The sequence below is a fragment of the Mauremys reevesii genome, linkage group 2, assembly GCF_016161935.1.
Source record: "Mauremys reevesii isolate NIE-2019 linkage group 2, ASM1616193v1, whole genome shotgun sequence".
NCBI lineage: Eukaryota > Metazoa > Chordata > Testudines > Geoemydidae > Mauremys > Mauremys reevesii.
In genome coordinates, this window is record NC_052624.1 from 278401107 (window position 1) to 278415445 (window position 14339).

Genomic DNA, 14339 nt, shown 5'->3' on the forward strand with positions numbered 1-14339 from the left:
CCTGTGGGGGTAAGACCTCCCCTTCCACCTATCATTCCTCAGCCCATCCCCCAGAGAAGCCCCAGCACCTCACCCCCCATTTATCCCTTCCACCCAGCACCTCACCTGCTTGGCTTCCCCAGTGTGTCCCCTAATCCAGGAAAATAACTCCCTCACCTTCCTCCCAAGCCCCTCATCCAGCCACCCCCCTATCTGTCAGCCAGCCCCCCTCACCCCACCATCCACTTACCTCCCTCCCTCCTCTCCACCTGTTCCGTCCACACTTCCCCAGCTCCTCCCCCAGCCCACCTCCACCTGCCAACTACCAATCCCCCTCCATCCCCCTATCCATTTACACCCACCACCTATCCCAGCCCCTAAAGCAGCCACTCCCCCCCCCACACCTGTCCCAGCCCCATCCCCACCACCAGCCTCACCCAATCCCATCCCCTCACCCAACCACCACTCCCTGTCCCAATGCCCCCATCCCCTCACCCATTCCTGTCCCCCATCCCAATCCACCCCCTCCAGTGCCTCATCTCATCCCATCCCCCCCCACCTGTCCCAGCCCCTCACCTAGCCACCACCCCATCCCAATGTCCCCAGCCCCTCAATCCAGCCACTTGTGCTGCAGGGAGGATTGGGACCTCACCCAATCCTGTCCCCATCTTCCAATCTCCCACACCCCCTACAGCACCTCACCTGGTCCCATCCCATCCCCCCTACTTGTCCCAGTCCCTCACCCAGCCACCTGTCTCAATGCCCCCAGTGCTTCACCCAATCCCATCCCCTCACCCAGCCACCACCCCATCCCAATGTTCCCAGTCCCTCACCCAGCCACCTGTCCCAATCCAATCCCTCCTGCAGCACCTCACCTGGTACTGTTCCCCTCTTCCAAGCCCCGTGCCTCACCTAGTGTCCCCCCCGCCACGCCTGTCCCAAAGCCCCTGGTACCTCACTCAATCCCATCCCCTCACCCAGCCACCCCCCCATCCCAATGCCCCCAGTCTCATCCCCCCCCACCCTGTCACCTATCCCACTCCACACCCACCCCCCACAGTGCCTCACCCAGTGCCATCCCGTCCCCACCTGTCCCGGTCTCTCTCACCCAGCCACCCCACCCCTGTCCTAAGGTCCCCACCTGTCCCGGTGCCTCACCCAGCGACCCCCGCCACCTGTCCCGGTGCCTCACCCAGCGACCCCCGCCACCTGTCCCAAGGTCCCCAGCGCCTCACCCGTTCCCCTCAGCTAGCCCAGTCCCTCACCCAGCCACCCCCTCCCAATGCCCCCAGTCTCACCCCCTCACCCTGTCACCTACCCCAATCCAAACCCACCCCCACAGTGCTTCACCCAGTGCCATCCCGTCCCGTCCCCACCTGTCCCGGTGCCTCACCCAGCGACCCCCGCCACCTGTCCCGGTGCCTCACCCAGCGACCCCCGCCACCTGTCCCAAGGTCCCCGGCACCTCACCCGTTCCCCTCAGCTAGCCCGGTCCCTCACCCAGCCACCCCGCCCATCCCAATCCTCCCAGTCTCATCCCCCCTCACCCTGTCACCTACCCCAATCCAAACCCACCCCCCACAGTGCCTCACCCAGTGCCGCCCCATCCCCCCCCTGTCCCGGTCTCTCTCACCCAGCCACCCCCACCCCCAGTCCCCGTGCCTCACCCAGCGACCCCCGCCACCTGTCCCAAGGTCCCCGGCGCCTGACCCGTTCCCCTCAGCTAGCCCGGTCCCTCACCCAGCCACCCCCACCACCTGTCCCAATACCTGCCCCGCCAGCTCCCCTTGTGCCTCCTTTACCTGCCGCCGGGTCTCCCCCTCTGCCCGGTACCTGGCCCCTGTGGCCGCGGAGGGGGTGGCTGGCTGCGGCAGGTGGGTCGGTCAGGACGGGGCGGCTGGGGCCCGGCTGCTCCCCGGGGGCGGGTCAGCGCGAGTCGGATCGGGCCGGCGCGGGCTAAGCGGACGGGTGCGGGCAGCAGCGGCCGCTTTATACCGGGCTCCTCGGAAACCGTCTCCCTGCAACGCTTCCGCTTCCGCCCCCTCCTCTGGGCTCATTAATATGCAGAGAGGGGCGGGGCTCGAGGGCAGGCGCGCAGCCAATGGGGGAGGGGGCGCCCTGAGGGAGACGGCACGCCCCATTGGCTACCCCGCTGTCCGCGGGGGGCGGGGGGGTGCGCCAGCCAGGGCATCCCTGAGGGAAGAGCGGGAGGCCCCAGGTTGGGTCACTGGGCGGGGGTTGTTATGGTAACCTGGGTACCCCAAGCGAGTGGGGGGTAGGGACGGGGGGCCCAGCTTGGCACGCAGGAAGGGGCTGCCCTAGGGGGTAGCACAAAAAGGAAGGCAGGTCCCAGCCTGGGCATCGCTCAAGGGAGGGGCAGGAGGAGGCCCCACAATAAAGGGGAGCTAAAGCAGGAGGGAGGGGCACCAGTAAGGAGAAGGGTGTCCCTCCTGGGCATGAGCACGGGTGGGAGAGTCAGCTTAAACACTGGTTTCAGAGCAGCCTTGTTCGTCTGTATCTGCAACATACACGGCTGCTACTCTGAAACCTGTCATTATGCAAGGCACTGAATTTAGCCGTATGGAGTGGAAATCCATCAACTTCGTGAAAAAACTCGCGCAGATACAAACAGACATCATCTTCCTTTCCAAATGCAAACAGATGGACATCATCCCAAAAGGACTGAAAGTAAAAAAATCCATTACAATCTACATACCACACAGACTATGCTGACAGATTGTGCCACACTCTCTCAAAGAAACTGCAGAACCACCTGATCAACATCCTATACAGCAAACAGGGAAAGATTACAAACAAGTACTCCTGTTCTTTTTGCAGCTTAAACAGTAGATGACATGGGATCCTAGCCTGGGTATTTGGGGGGAAAGAGGATGTCCAAGACTGAGCGGGCCAAATGGTGTCCCAGGCACAGCATGCCAATTCTGCCTCTGTAACAAAAACACAATAACTACAAAATCTAAAGGAACCAAATATTTTGTCACATAGCTTTCTCTCAAAACTGTATACGATAATTTTAATATCTCACACTAATTCATACAAGGGTATCAATAAGGGCCCAGTTCAGTAATGATAGGAGCTATTTATAACAAGATCATCACTAGAATCGTTGAAAAACAAATGCTGAGAAGCCAAAGTCAGATTTAGTGGCAGCGTTGCCACCTCTTGGTGAACAAACTCATCTGCTTCACAGTGCAGCATCAGCACAGGGAAGTGCTGACACTCAAGGTATTGCCTTAACAGAGATAACAGAAAAGAATACGGCTACAACCATGGAGACGTCTGCCTTTGGGGCAGCAGGCCATAGTTTTCAGTTTTCAAACCCTGGTATGATCAGGAGAATCCCACAGAACTTGGGGTAAGTGACAGGCACATTTTAAGTCAGGAAGGGACAACTATGATTATCTAGCCTGACCTCCTGCATAACAGATCACTGAACTTGAAATTGGCTTCAGGCTCATAACTTCTGTTTTAGCTATAGCTTATCTTTTAGAAAGATATCCAGTATTTATAGAAGAGACATGATTTAACAGTTTGGGGAAGGAAAGAGTGCGTGACTCAAGTTAAACAGAAGCCTTCCACATTTAATGTACTACATGAAAATAATACCACCTGAAGAGTAACTATAAATGACTCTTACATATTGTATATTTAGCATTTATATCATTATCCTTTACAGACGTGATGAGCGGGCACCTTTCCCAACCTGCTGATCTACAAACACAGTCCACACGTAAGTCCAAATTCACTCCCTTCCTGATGTTTGGCTTTAACAACAGAAAACAACACCACCTTAAAGCTCAACCCAAACGTTCTCCCCAGAGTTGGCTGCTCTTAAGGTTCCTTGCTTAGGACTGTTCCACCAACACCTTAAAAAGCCACTCTCACTTCTTTACATCCAGGTGAGGTACCTGCCTCAGTGAGTCAGTAAAACCCACTTACCCCTTTCTCAGCAGGATCAACATATTTTAACAGGGTGAGTTGTAAATACTGCTGTACAAATGTTAACTAAATTATATAAAACAATGTATAAAGCACAAAAACCCTCAGGAAATTCAGAAGCTTAGGTTCTGACAGCAATCATAACTCTGCTGCATCATGCACATATCCACTTTACAGTATATCTGTTGTTACACAAATATTTTCCCTATGGCCACACTTTTAGTTCCACACATTTTATTCACAATTAGCCATATTTCCTAGATCCAAACAGTCTGCTTACAGCTTTTTGCAGGTTAGCATGAAATTTAATTTTCTTTAATCAATTAAACTAGGGATGGGCAAAATATACTGTATATATGGTATTTGCTTATTTTAGAGTATGTTGCACCATTGCTTTATTATTCCTATGACTATACATGCTATTAATATATATTCCAAATCAAAATCTTTGTTACGTTACTCTGAAGATTGCTCAGTGCATTCAAGAATAGACAGACCATTGAACATGTTTTTTTTTAAATTGAAAACTGCAACAGTAAAATTAAACAATTACACGTGTACATACTATTAAACAAAAAAATCTGTAATTACAAGAATCTAAACAATCTTCATTCTGCCTCTAACACAAAAACTACAAAATCTAAAGGAACCAAATATTTTGTCATATCTTTCTCTCAAATCTGGATATAAGAATTTTAATATCTTACACTAATTCATACAAGGGTATTAAAAAGTGTTATCTAACACAACCATGCACAATCCACAAATCAAATATACTTTAAATTAAGGCTACCTGAATCTATTTATTCTATCAGTTTTATAGCACCTATTGCCATAGCTTAGAAACACATCCAAATTATTAGGTTTTTTTTTAACTGAGCAAAACAATTCTATATACCTCTATGGAGAAATATCACAGGAGAGGCAAAGCTACCATGCAAATTATAGATATAAACAATTGTCCTAAATAATAAAACAGCATCCATTTTATGACAACAGGAACTGTTGATGAGACAGCAAATGTGACAGCAAATGTGACACTACAGATAAAGTAATATATACTGGTATTAGAATAGCCAAATGTATAATGTTAAAGAGACATGAGGATTTAGGTTCCAGCTCCTATTGGACTCTAGGCCCTTGGGTTGGAAGTTAAGGAAAGACACGCCCATTGACTTCAGTGGAAGCTGGATGAGACCCTAAGACAAATAAAAGGATCGAGTTCATGTGTTCATGGGTGCTCTTGACATTCATTTAGCAAACTTCACTGTAACACATTTATTTTTCCTTTTTGATTTATTGCAGATTAGGCTATCAAGAGGTTCTGGCACCTAGTTACCATGGAGACAGATGCCTTAAATATATCTAAGATAGATAAACATTCTTTCCCTATTAGTTTGCATAACCTTTGTTGTGGCCAAGTGTGATCCTCCACCTACCCCTGAGATATTAGTCAAATTAAGCAGTATATCCACTATCCCTCCTCATGTATTTTATGACCAGTGGATGAGCCAAATGCCAGGGAAGACACTTCCATAAAGAAAACATTTTAGTTTCAAGCATTCACAGTGTTATGAAGTGGCATTAAAAAAAAAATCCCCACATCTAGACAGTGAGACCCCAATCCAGCCCCAAATTTGTAGTCTTTAGTAACTGAGCTGCTGTTGAGGTCTCTATGTGGAAGAAGTGAAGAATCCTCCCTTCTCTCAAACTATAGTGTAGCCGAGGAGCTCTTCCATGGTTGTTACTCCAGCTTCATGACTGCAGTAACCTCTGTAGCTCTTGTGACCCTGTTCATGTGGTCCATAGTACACTGATCTGTGCAACAGCAAATCATTGATTCCACTGCTTACCTGTCTTGCCCCAAAAGAGCTTCTGCACAGCGAGATTCAATGGAGTTGCATTCCTAGATGCACACTCCCTGTGCAGCCTCCTGAAATCCCTCTCCTCTTCCCATCAAGCAATGGAATGAGTTTGGGAGGGATCCTCCACATGCTCATGCAGGAAGGGAATAGGGAGAGGCAAAATTTGTTCCTAGCAGCACTGTGCAAGTTAAAGTAAATTGTAATCTAATTGGTCAAATCACCTCTTGCTCAATGATTACTATCTTGAAATCAAACTGAATGTAAACAAGTTCAAAGAGTTGCAGTCATGCAAAGGGCAGGAGACATAAAAAAAGTCACTGTGGTTTTATGCATTTCATGGATCACAGTGTGGGGAAATGGCAAGTCTGTATACACATCAGAAACCAGGAGATCTCTAGCCTGGTCCAGGTTGCTGTCAGGTGTCTATGTGACATCCTCCATCTAGACACACAAAATGGGACTGCTGTCTCCTCCTTGTTCAGGGATGCTTTAATTAAGCTGAATGTAGGTTCATTGTCAAACAGTCATCAGTTACCATGCTCCACTACATGCCTATTTTCACTGTAACTTGTAAAACTGTCATGAAAATTTACCAGCCAGGATCCAACATCTACTTGCCTACCCTTTCCCACGATTATTACAAAAAGTGTAATGTAATTTTACTCGCACATCAAAAGAAATAACTTGCCCTAGGCTAGTGGGTGACAGGGTTTTGCAAGGCTGCTTATGAACCCCACTTCCAGACAGTTAAATAAATGCTGTATGAGGAAAGGGACAGAAAAGAGGAGACGGTTAGTAATTAATTAAAAGTTTTACCATTATCATGAGATAATGGATTATTTAGATGATTATTCTCCAGTGTGAATCGCTTGCATGATATGCTGGCATGCCTAGATTATTTTAGCCTTACTTGCCTCCACTGTTCAGTCCCTTAAAAGCCCTGGTTTTTAAAAGACTAATTAATCAACAGAATGGGCTAAATCCCATGGATTATTTTGTCTGGCAAACGCTGGGGAGGAAAGTATCATGGCAGTTTTTTTAAAGTATTGTCTTCTGACACGGATCACTTTTCAAAGTGGCTTGTACTTTAGATGACACCATTTTTAAAACAACTGGAGCTTGATTTTAAGAAGTTTAAGAGCTGAGCACCCACAATGCCAATTCAGGGGTGTCACACTGGGCACCCAGAAAATGGGAACAGCCACAATTAGTGGCCACTTTTGAAAACGTGGCCCTTCTTCCACAGGAAGCTCTTCTAAAAAGCTTCAGATTCTTGTTATTGGAGGGAACACAACATCCTGAGCTGGAGACTGAAAATGGTTTTTTTACTCTAGTGTTTTTGCTGCCAATATGCAGCCATTAGGTTAGCACTTTAATTACTGAACCTAATGGTTATCTGTGTAAAAAGGCCCATAGCTCTTTATGTCACAGTATTTTTCCTAAAGAGCATTTGGGAAAATTCTAGATTTTTCTTAATTGAGATTCAGGATATAGTCTCAGGGTAAACCGACAAAAGATGTTTTGTTTAGACACAGACAAGTCATAACAAGACCTTGTACAGCAGGAGAGAGCGAGAATGAGTGTGTGTGTCTCTCTCTGTTTCCTACATAGGGGCCAAATTATGAGATGGAATTTATAAAGGATTCCCTCAAGAATCACCGAAGGCCAAGGGGCAAAATCTTTAGCTCCAACTGGCCAGGTCTGCCAGCTGCTAACATAGGCCATGAGGTGATGTAATGGACATATGCTGCTGTCACCGCCATCCATGAGTTGTCTACATCAGTTTATGCCCTGAAGAATGAGATTTGCCTATAATTATTTTCCTGGTTTGCACTGTTAAAAATTATGTTAGCCATCATAAAATTATCCTGCCCTTTTAAATTACAGCCTCAGTATATGATTAACTTCACCATAAAACATCAAGGAATTAAGCTAATAGGCAGTTTACAGTTAACAAGGGATGATTTGGTAGACCTGAAAGTAACATAATGGATAGCTATGTGCTGAGAGCAATTAAAATACTAACACACACACTGCGAGAACTGAAGTCAATGTTTACTATAGTCATTCTTCTCTTCAAAGAACATTGTCAAGGGGACCTGAATTTCTAAAAATCTGTTTTCTCCTCCTTTTATGTTGTTTGTTTACTTTGATTTCTCTCAGCCTGTACAATGCAACTAGATTAGTTGGTTTCACTTCCTGGTTGTCACATAGTTGCTCTTGGCTGCTGTTTGCATTTGCCGTATTGAACAGGTATATTTAAACTCTGATTTTTAAGGTTTATTGAAAGCAACATAAAAATAAAAACATTCTATTCATACTGGGTTTTGTAAAACACTAAAAAAAAAATCTAAAAAAAAAATCTGCTTTCCTGCCCCGCTCCCTCTCTGTCCCTGAGCCAATCAGCTGATGGCCCTAGCGAGGGAGAGGGGGGAAGAGCGGCAGCATGCAGGCAGTTCCCTAGAGGTAGGGGGACGGGGCTTTGGGGAAGGGGGTGGAACAGGGCATATCCCTTCCAGCCCCCTGCCCTGAGCCGCTCAGGGCAGGGGGCTGGGAGCACCCCTACGAGCCGAGCACCTCTGCCCTGACCCCCCCCACACACTCAGCATTCTGCCCTGCACCCCCCCATATCCCTCAGCCCTCTGCCTTGACCCCCACACTCAGCATTCTGCCCTGCAGCCCCCATACCCCCCAGCCCTCTGCCCTGAACTCCCCCACCCCAACACACCCAGCCTTCTGCCCTACATCCCCACAGCCCCAGCCCTCTGCCCTGAACCCCCCCCACATCCAGCCCTCTGCCCTGCACCCCCACAGCCCCATCCCTCTGCCCTGACCCCCCCACCCCCAGCCTTCTGCCCGGACCCTTGACCCCCCCACACACCCAGCCTTCTGCCCTACACCCCCCCACCCCAGCCCTCATCCCTGAACCCCCGCACCCCAGCCCTGACCCCATAAACCTCCCCACGCAGGTCTGGGGTCCCGGCCGCAGGCCCTGCTCAGCCCGCTGCGGGCCTAGGTGAACTGAACCCCAGGCTGGCAGCGAGCTGAGCAGGCTGGCGGCGTAAGATCAGCATTTTAATTTAATTTTAAATGACGCTTCTTAAACATTTTGAAAACCTTGTTTACTTTACATACAATAGTTTAGTTATATAATATAGACTTATAGAAAGAGACCTTCTAAAAACATTAAAATGTATTACCGGCACGCGAAACCTTAAATTAGAGTGAATAAATGAAGACTCGGCACTCCACTTCTGAAAGGTTGCCGATCCCTGTACTACACATTCCCTCTCCTCTTGCACCTCAGCTAACTCTTTGCTAAAGCACAGGCCAGAGTTCTATCTTTTCAGGACGTTTCAGAAAACATTACACAGGGCTAAACATCAGGGCAATTGCATGGTAAAACAACTCAACTATTACCATCTCATAAAATGGACGGTAATAGTCCACAGGAAATTTCAAAGAGTGAGCACCATTCACTTTCTGAGTAAAACAAACATTTAATGCAGGCAGAGCCCATTGCAAGTAGTATAAATATTGTAAACAGTCTTTGCAATACTATGAATAACTTTTCAACAAAAGCGATTTGTGGCCCAGGGTCCTTTTGGTGCCGACAAGCAGAGGGTTCAGGGATGCATAACGGTTACTAGGTCTACCTACTGCTTTGCTAAAGGGTGTAATAATGTAACATTTTTACTGAAAGCCTGTGTCACACCCATAACTATTGCAAGATGTATGTACAGCTAATACATAAGGAGTTATGTATGTAACTCATGCCTGCTTGGTGTAGAGCTCTGTCCCCCACTAATGGCACTTAGCCCAGCTAGAGGTTGATGAGTCTGCTACAGCCTTGGCTAAGAGCCATGTGTAGGGTCCTACCAAATTCACAGTCCATGTTGGTTAATTTCATAGTCATAGGATTTTAAAAATTGTAAATTTCATGATTTCAGCTACTTAAATCTGAAATTTCATGGTGTTGTAATTTTAGGGGTCCTGACCAGAAAGGAGTTGTGAGGGGGTCGCAAGATTATTGCAGGGGTGGTTGCGGTACTGCTACCCTCACTTCTGCGCTGCTGCTGGCGGCGGCTCTGCCTTCAGAGCTGGAGAGTGGCAGCTGCTGGCCAGGAGCCCAGCTCTGAAGGCAGAGCCGCCGCCAGCAGCTGCCCACTGCTGCTGGCGTGGTATGGTATTGCCACCCTTACTTCTGTCCTGCTGCAGGCGGGGTGCTGCCTTCAGAGCTGGGTGACCAGCTAACAGCCACCACTCTCCAGCCGCCCAGACCTGAAAGCAGTGCAGAAATAAGGGTGGCAATACTGCGACACCGCCCCCTGTAAAATAACCTTGTGACTCCCCTGTAACTCCCTTTTGCATTAGGCCCCCAATTTGAGAAACACTGGTCTCCCTTGTGGAATCTGTAGAGTATAGGGTAAAAGCACACAACACACCAGATTTCATGGTCTGTGACTTGTTTTTCATGGCTGTGAATTAGGTGGGGCCTTAGCCAAGTGGCATTTAGCTCATGCAGTAGAGGCTTGTACACTAAGCTTCAGAGGTCCCAAATTTGATCCTGCCAGCCTACAACCGGGGATCTGTTGGTGCTACCATGGGCGCCAGGTTTGTATAATTTTTGGTGGTGCTCAAAACGGGTCCAAGCAGAGCTGTCCTGTCCCTATGAATGGCTCTGAAAATATACGCCCAAACGGTGGTGGAGCTGGGCCCACGTTCCTGAATATTGGTGGAGCACGGGCGCCATGGGCCCATATAACTCGCCGCCTATGGGTGCTACAAGTGGGGGCTTGTCCAGGATATCAACTGGGAAGTCTCTGAAGCTTGGGACTTGTTTCCTCAGCTAGGGGAAGTGTGTAACCCATGCCTGCTTGGAATGGTGCTCTGCCCTCCTCTAGTGGCATCTAGCCAAACTACAGCTTGTTGAGTCTGCTACAGCCGTGACTAAGCGCTGTTAACTCATATACTAAGCTTCAGAAAGCCCAGGTTCAATCCTGCCTGCCAACAACTGGGGTTTGTTGGCATTACATGTGTACATACATTGTTCTTAAGATCTGTGTGTTTGGACTAGTCACCAGAAGGTGATAAAGAAATCCCTTTCAGGCAAGAGTTGTTTTATCTGTCTGTCTGTCTATATGTAAATTGAGGATTATGTGCTTCACAACGACTGCCTAGTTACAGACTGAGCAAATGCTAATCAAAAGTTCGCAAAAGCTGATTTTCTACAGACCCCCCCACCCCCAAGCAGCAGGGGGTGTCCTGTTTGCAAACAGACAATTGAATGTTTGAACTATAACTGGAGGTAAAAAGATCTTTCCACTAGATCTTTCCACTAAGAAGGCAAGAGGACAATGTGTCTTGTGTCATGAAAGCTGTGATACGCTGGAAGGATTTTGGCTGGTCTTTTGCTCTATTAGGAGATGACAATAACCAGTTAAGCAAGGTTAGATTCCAGAAAGCATGTTATGGTTTAATTTACATGTATCCAGCTGTTTCTAATACTTCTATCTACGTGCTATTACCTGAATCTCTGTTCTTTGTTAACTAAACATTCCTTTTTTCACTATAAACAAATCCAAGTGCTGTGTATTAAGCAGAGCTGTCTGTGTTTGAAGGAGTAGCTGGTAAGCCGAGGTTTACTCTTCCTTTGGGAACAACTTATCTGTGAATACTGTGTGTGTCCAGCCGACCAGGGGCTGAACACAGAGGGCTTGGTGGTTGATGTGTTCACATCACTAACATGCAGAGAGATAGCAGAGTCTGCATAGGCTGAGAGGGGAGGGCTTGTGTTGCCTATGGCTGGTAAAGCCAGGGAACTGACTACTGGAGGGCACAGACAGGGACAGGTGATAGCGAGGTGCCTCACAAACCTGGGTACCCCCAGGAAACATCACACGATTAGACAGTAAAGCTAGCAGTGTTCCTTATTCAGCCTTTCCTCCTTTTGTTTCTGTTACAAACCTTCAGATAGAAGGTTTCAGCATAACATTACCTATACTTTAGTACACATGCATCTAAACACATCACCTCTGATCTTCTCTCAGAGATGATTTCCTCACTCTTTATAGGGCGACCATAGTATGTAATGTGGGTCACCTGGACTCTTAAGAGCTTGAGAAATGGCAGCACCTCAGTCCTTTCAAACACTTCAGAACCTGGTCAGCAAACTGTCCAGGGATCTCCACAGCTAGCAGCATTCCAGCCCTTGGGTTGAAAGCTGACTGGTCCTCTCAGTTGCTGGTGACACAGGACTGGAGCCTGTACAGAGTGGCACAGGGACTGGGATCAGCATATAAAATATCCATTTTCCAGCTCTCTAGCAGGTTCTTGCTCTATAAGGCACCATCTTCTCCCCATACACCCAGTGAAGTCAGGCAAGAATTCACAAACCCTCACCTCATTAAATGCTGTCCCATTTGCTCTCATTAACAAGACAGCATCCCAGTCTAAAGCAGTTAGCTGACAGCTCAATGTAAATTACACAGCCCCTGTAGCCTCTATGGATAATAAAAGTTCTCCCTATAGGTCCATAAAACACAGTGTGGTGGACCAAACATCCTAATGGAGGGCTTCCCTAGTAGAGCTGGAATAGCACTGACCTGTATCCAAAGTAATACAGGGATTGGGACCTAGCCCTCCCAGCACAAACATCTCTTGGTCCTGGGTAGATCAGTCACTGAATCCACAGGTCTTTCTGTCATTCCTGTAATTATAACCTTTCCCCCTTGTGCTCTGATTGGCTCCTTTCTCAGAGGGGACTAGTGTCTGACCAGCCAGGTGGGTTGCTCACACAATGAAAATTTCTTATACAGCCTCAGAAACAGCTTCTGAGCATATCAGGTTACTGCCACACCCTATTCTGGAAGTTTCTGGGTCTTTCTAGCTAAGGTGCATTGCTTTCTGCATGTGTGCAGAAACACAGAACATCCAGCTAAGATCAGTGTCTCCTCTTCACTGTTCGCTCCCCAGCCCAGGGAAATGCAAAGTCAAATGCTGCTGTATAAAGCATGTGGGTTACCATAGTAATGGTGGAAGCTGTTGTGTTGACAAGTTTCAGGTGGTTTTTATACTCCCCTGAGTAGGTGAGTAACACTCATCTGAGTAACTGAAAAACAAGCTGGATTGACATTTATTGGCAAGAGAATGAAAAATTAGTATTTAAAGAATCCAGGGATTAAGATAATATAGTGGTGTTAGAGTCATAAATTTGGCCAAGTTTTGCAGCCCCGGAGCTTCCAGTTGTGAAATTCTTGGCTCCTGTCTCATCTCTGAATCTTAAATATATCTAACAACTTTGGTAACTCAAGACTCCAGCAAGCTCTGCCCTGAAAGTGTGTGGTTGTGATTGTGATCAAACTACCGAGTACTGTGTTTTTATTAACAGCTGTGAGGTCCCACTGGTTCAATTAGTTCCTGTACAGTTTTCTAGTGCATACAGACCTTTCATGCTTGCCTGTCAAAGCTGTGTGTGCATGCAATTGTTTGTGCAGTTATTGCAATGGCATATGCATATTAGCTATTGCCATATACACGCAGGAAGGCGAGTTACTCAGATATGCAATCAACATGCACAATAGCACCAACTGCATGTGCACACTTTTGAAAACTCAGGCCCTTAGTGACCCAAAACTCCCTTTATAATTCCAAAATTCTTCATCATTCTGATTGTGTTGCCCATAGTTAATGAATCAGAAATTAAAGCTAATAGGATTGCATTCAGGGGCACGTCATACTGGAAATTAAGGCCCCTTTCCCTGGTTGGGTTTCAAGCCATTATTTTTGGGCTTTTAGATTATTTTCTTTGGACGTAGCTTGCTGCTTATGAAAACAAGAAGCTTCTAGCATTACCCTGAGCCATAGCGCAGACAGACTATGAAAGCTCCCACACATGCCGCTGACTGCTCTCCCAGCTCCCGAGGGAAAATCTGGGGAGTAGCGATGCGGGAGGGACAGCAGAAGATCAAAAGGTATCAAATTTTAATGCAGGAAGGGAATTATTCACAGCCTCAGAAGCTGGTAGGGTGACCAGATGTCCGGATTTTATAGGGACAGTCCTGATATTTGGGGCTTTTTCTTATATAGGCTCCTATTACCACCCACCCCCCCCCCCCCCCGATTTTTCACACTGGCTGTCTGGTCACCCTAGAAGCTGGTAAGACACTAATGGCCTCAAACCAGGAAGGGAAAGCTTAGGCTAGAGAAGGTTCTTATCAATAAGATTCTTTGGGAAGTTTAATAAGTTCCCTGGGGAGGTGTTGGAAACACCATCACAGTAAAGAGTCAACAACAGATTAGATTTACTGTTTTTAAGAGGTTTAAGGCTTTTTCTCCCTGATCATTACAAAGTGGGTCGCAGGGGTGCAAAACCTGGTCCCATTGACCCAGGAGTTTACCAGACGGATCACTCAATCTTTGTTTTTTATGGATGAAGAAAGTTTCATGCATTTTCCTCCCTCTTTTTCAGTTACTGGTTTTGGGCAGACCAGAAACATAAGTCACAAAAGCCTGCCAGAAACATTATTTTCTCAG

The 14339-nt window shown here is 47.3% G+C and overlaps 1 protein-coding gene and 1 long non-coding RNA gene across 7 annotated transcripts in view; one reads left to right on the forward strand and one right to left on the reverse strand.

Moving 5' to 3' along the window:
* Window positions 1-12497, reverse strand: part of SLC45A4 (solute carrier family 45 member 4) — a 111561-nt gene extending 99064 nt beyond the window's left edge. For 4 of the 6 annotated variants that reach the window (XM_039524001.1, XM_039524004.1, XM_039524003.1 and 1 more), the window contains exon 1: window positions 1782-2006. The gene's annotated coding sequence lies outside the window, so the exon portion shown is untranslated. Of the gene's footprint in view, window positions 1-1781; window positions 2007-12409 lie in introns of those variants that run through there. The other 2 variants (XM_039524000.1, XM_039524002.1) reach the window with 2 other exon arrangements.
* The window catches only part of LOC120397696, a 49189-nt gene continuing 38107 nt past the window's right edge, over window positions 3258-14339 (forward strand). The window contains exons 1-2 of the long non-coding RNA XR_005593944.1: window positions 3258-3355; window positions 3677-3730. This is a non-coding gene — a long non-coding RNA (uncharacterized LOC120397696). The remainder of the gene's footprint in view (window positions 3356-3676; window positions 3731-14339) is intronic.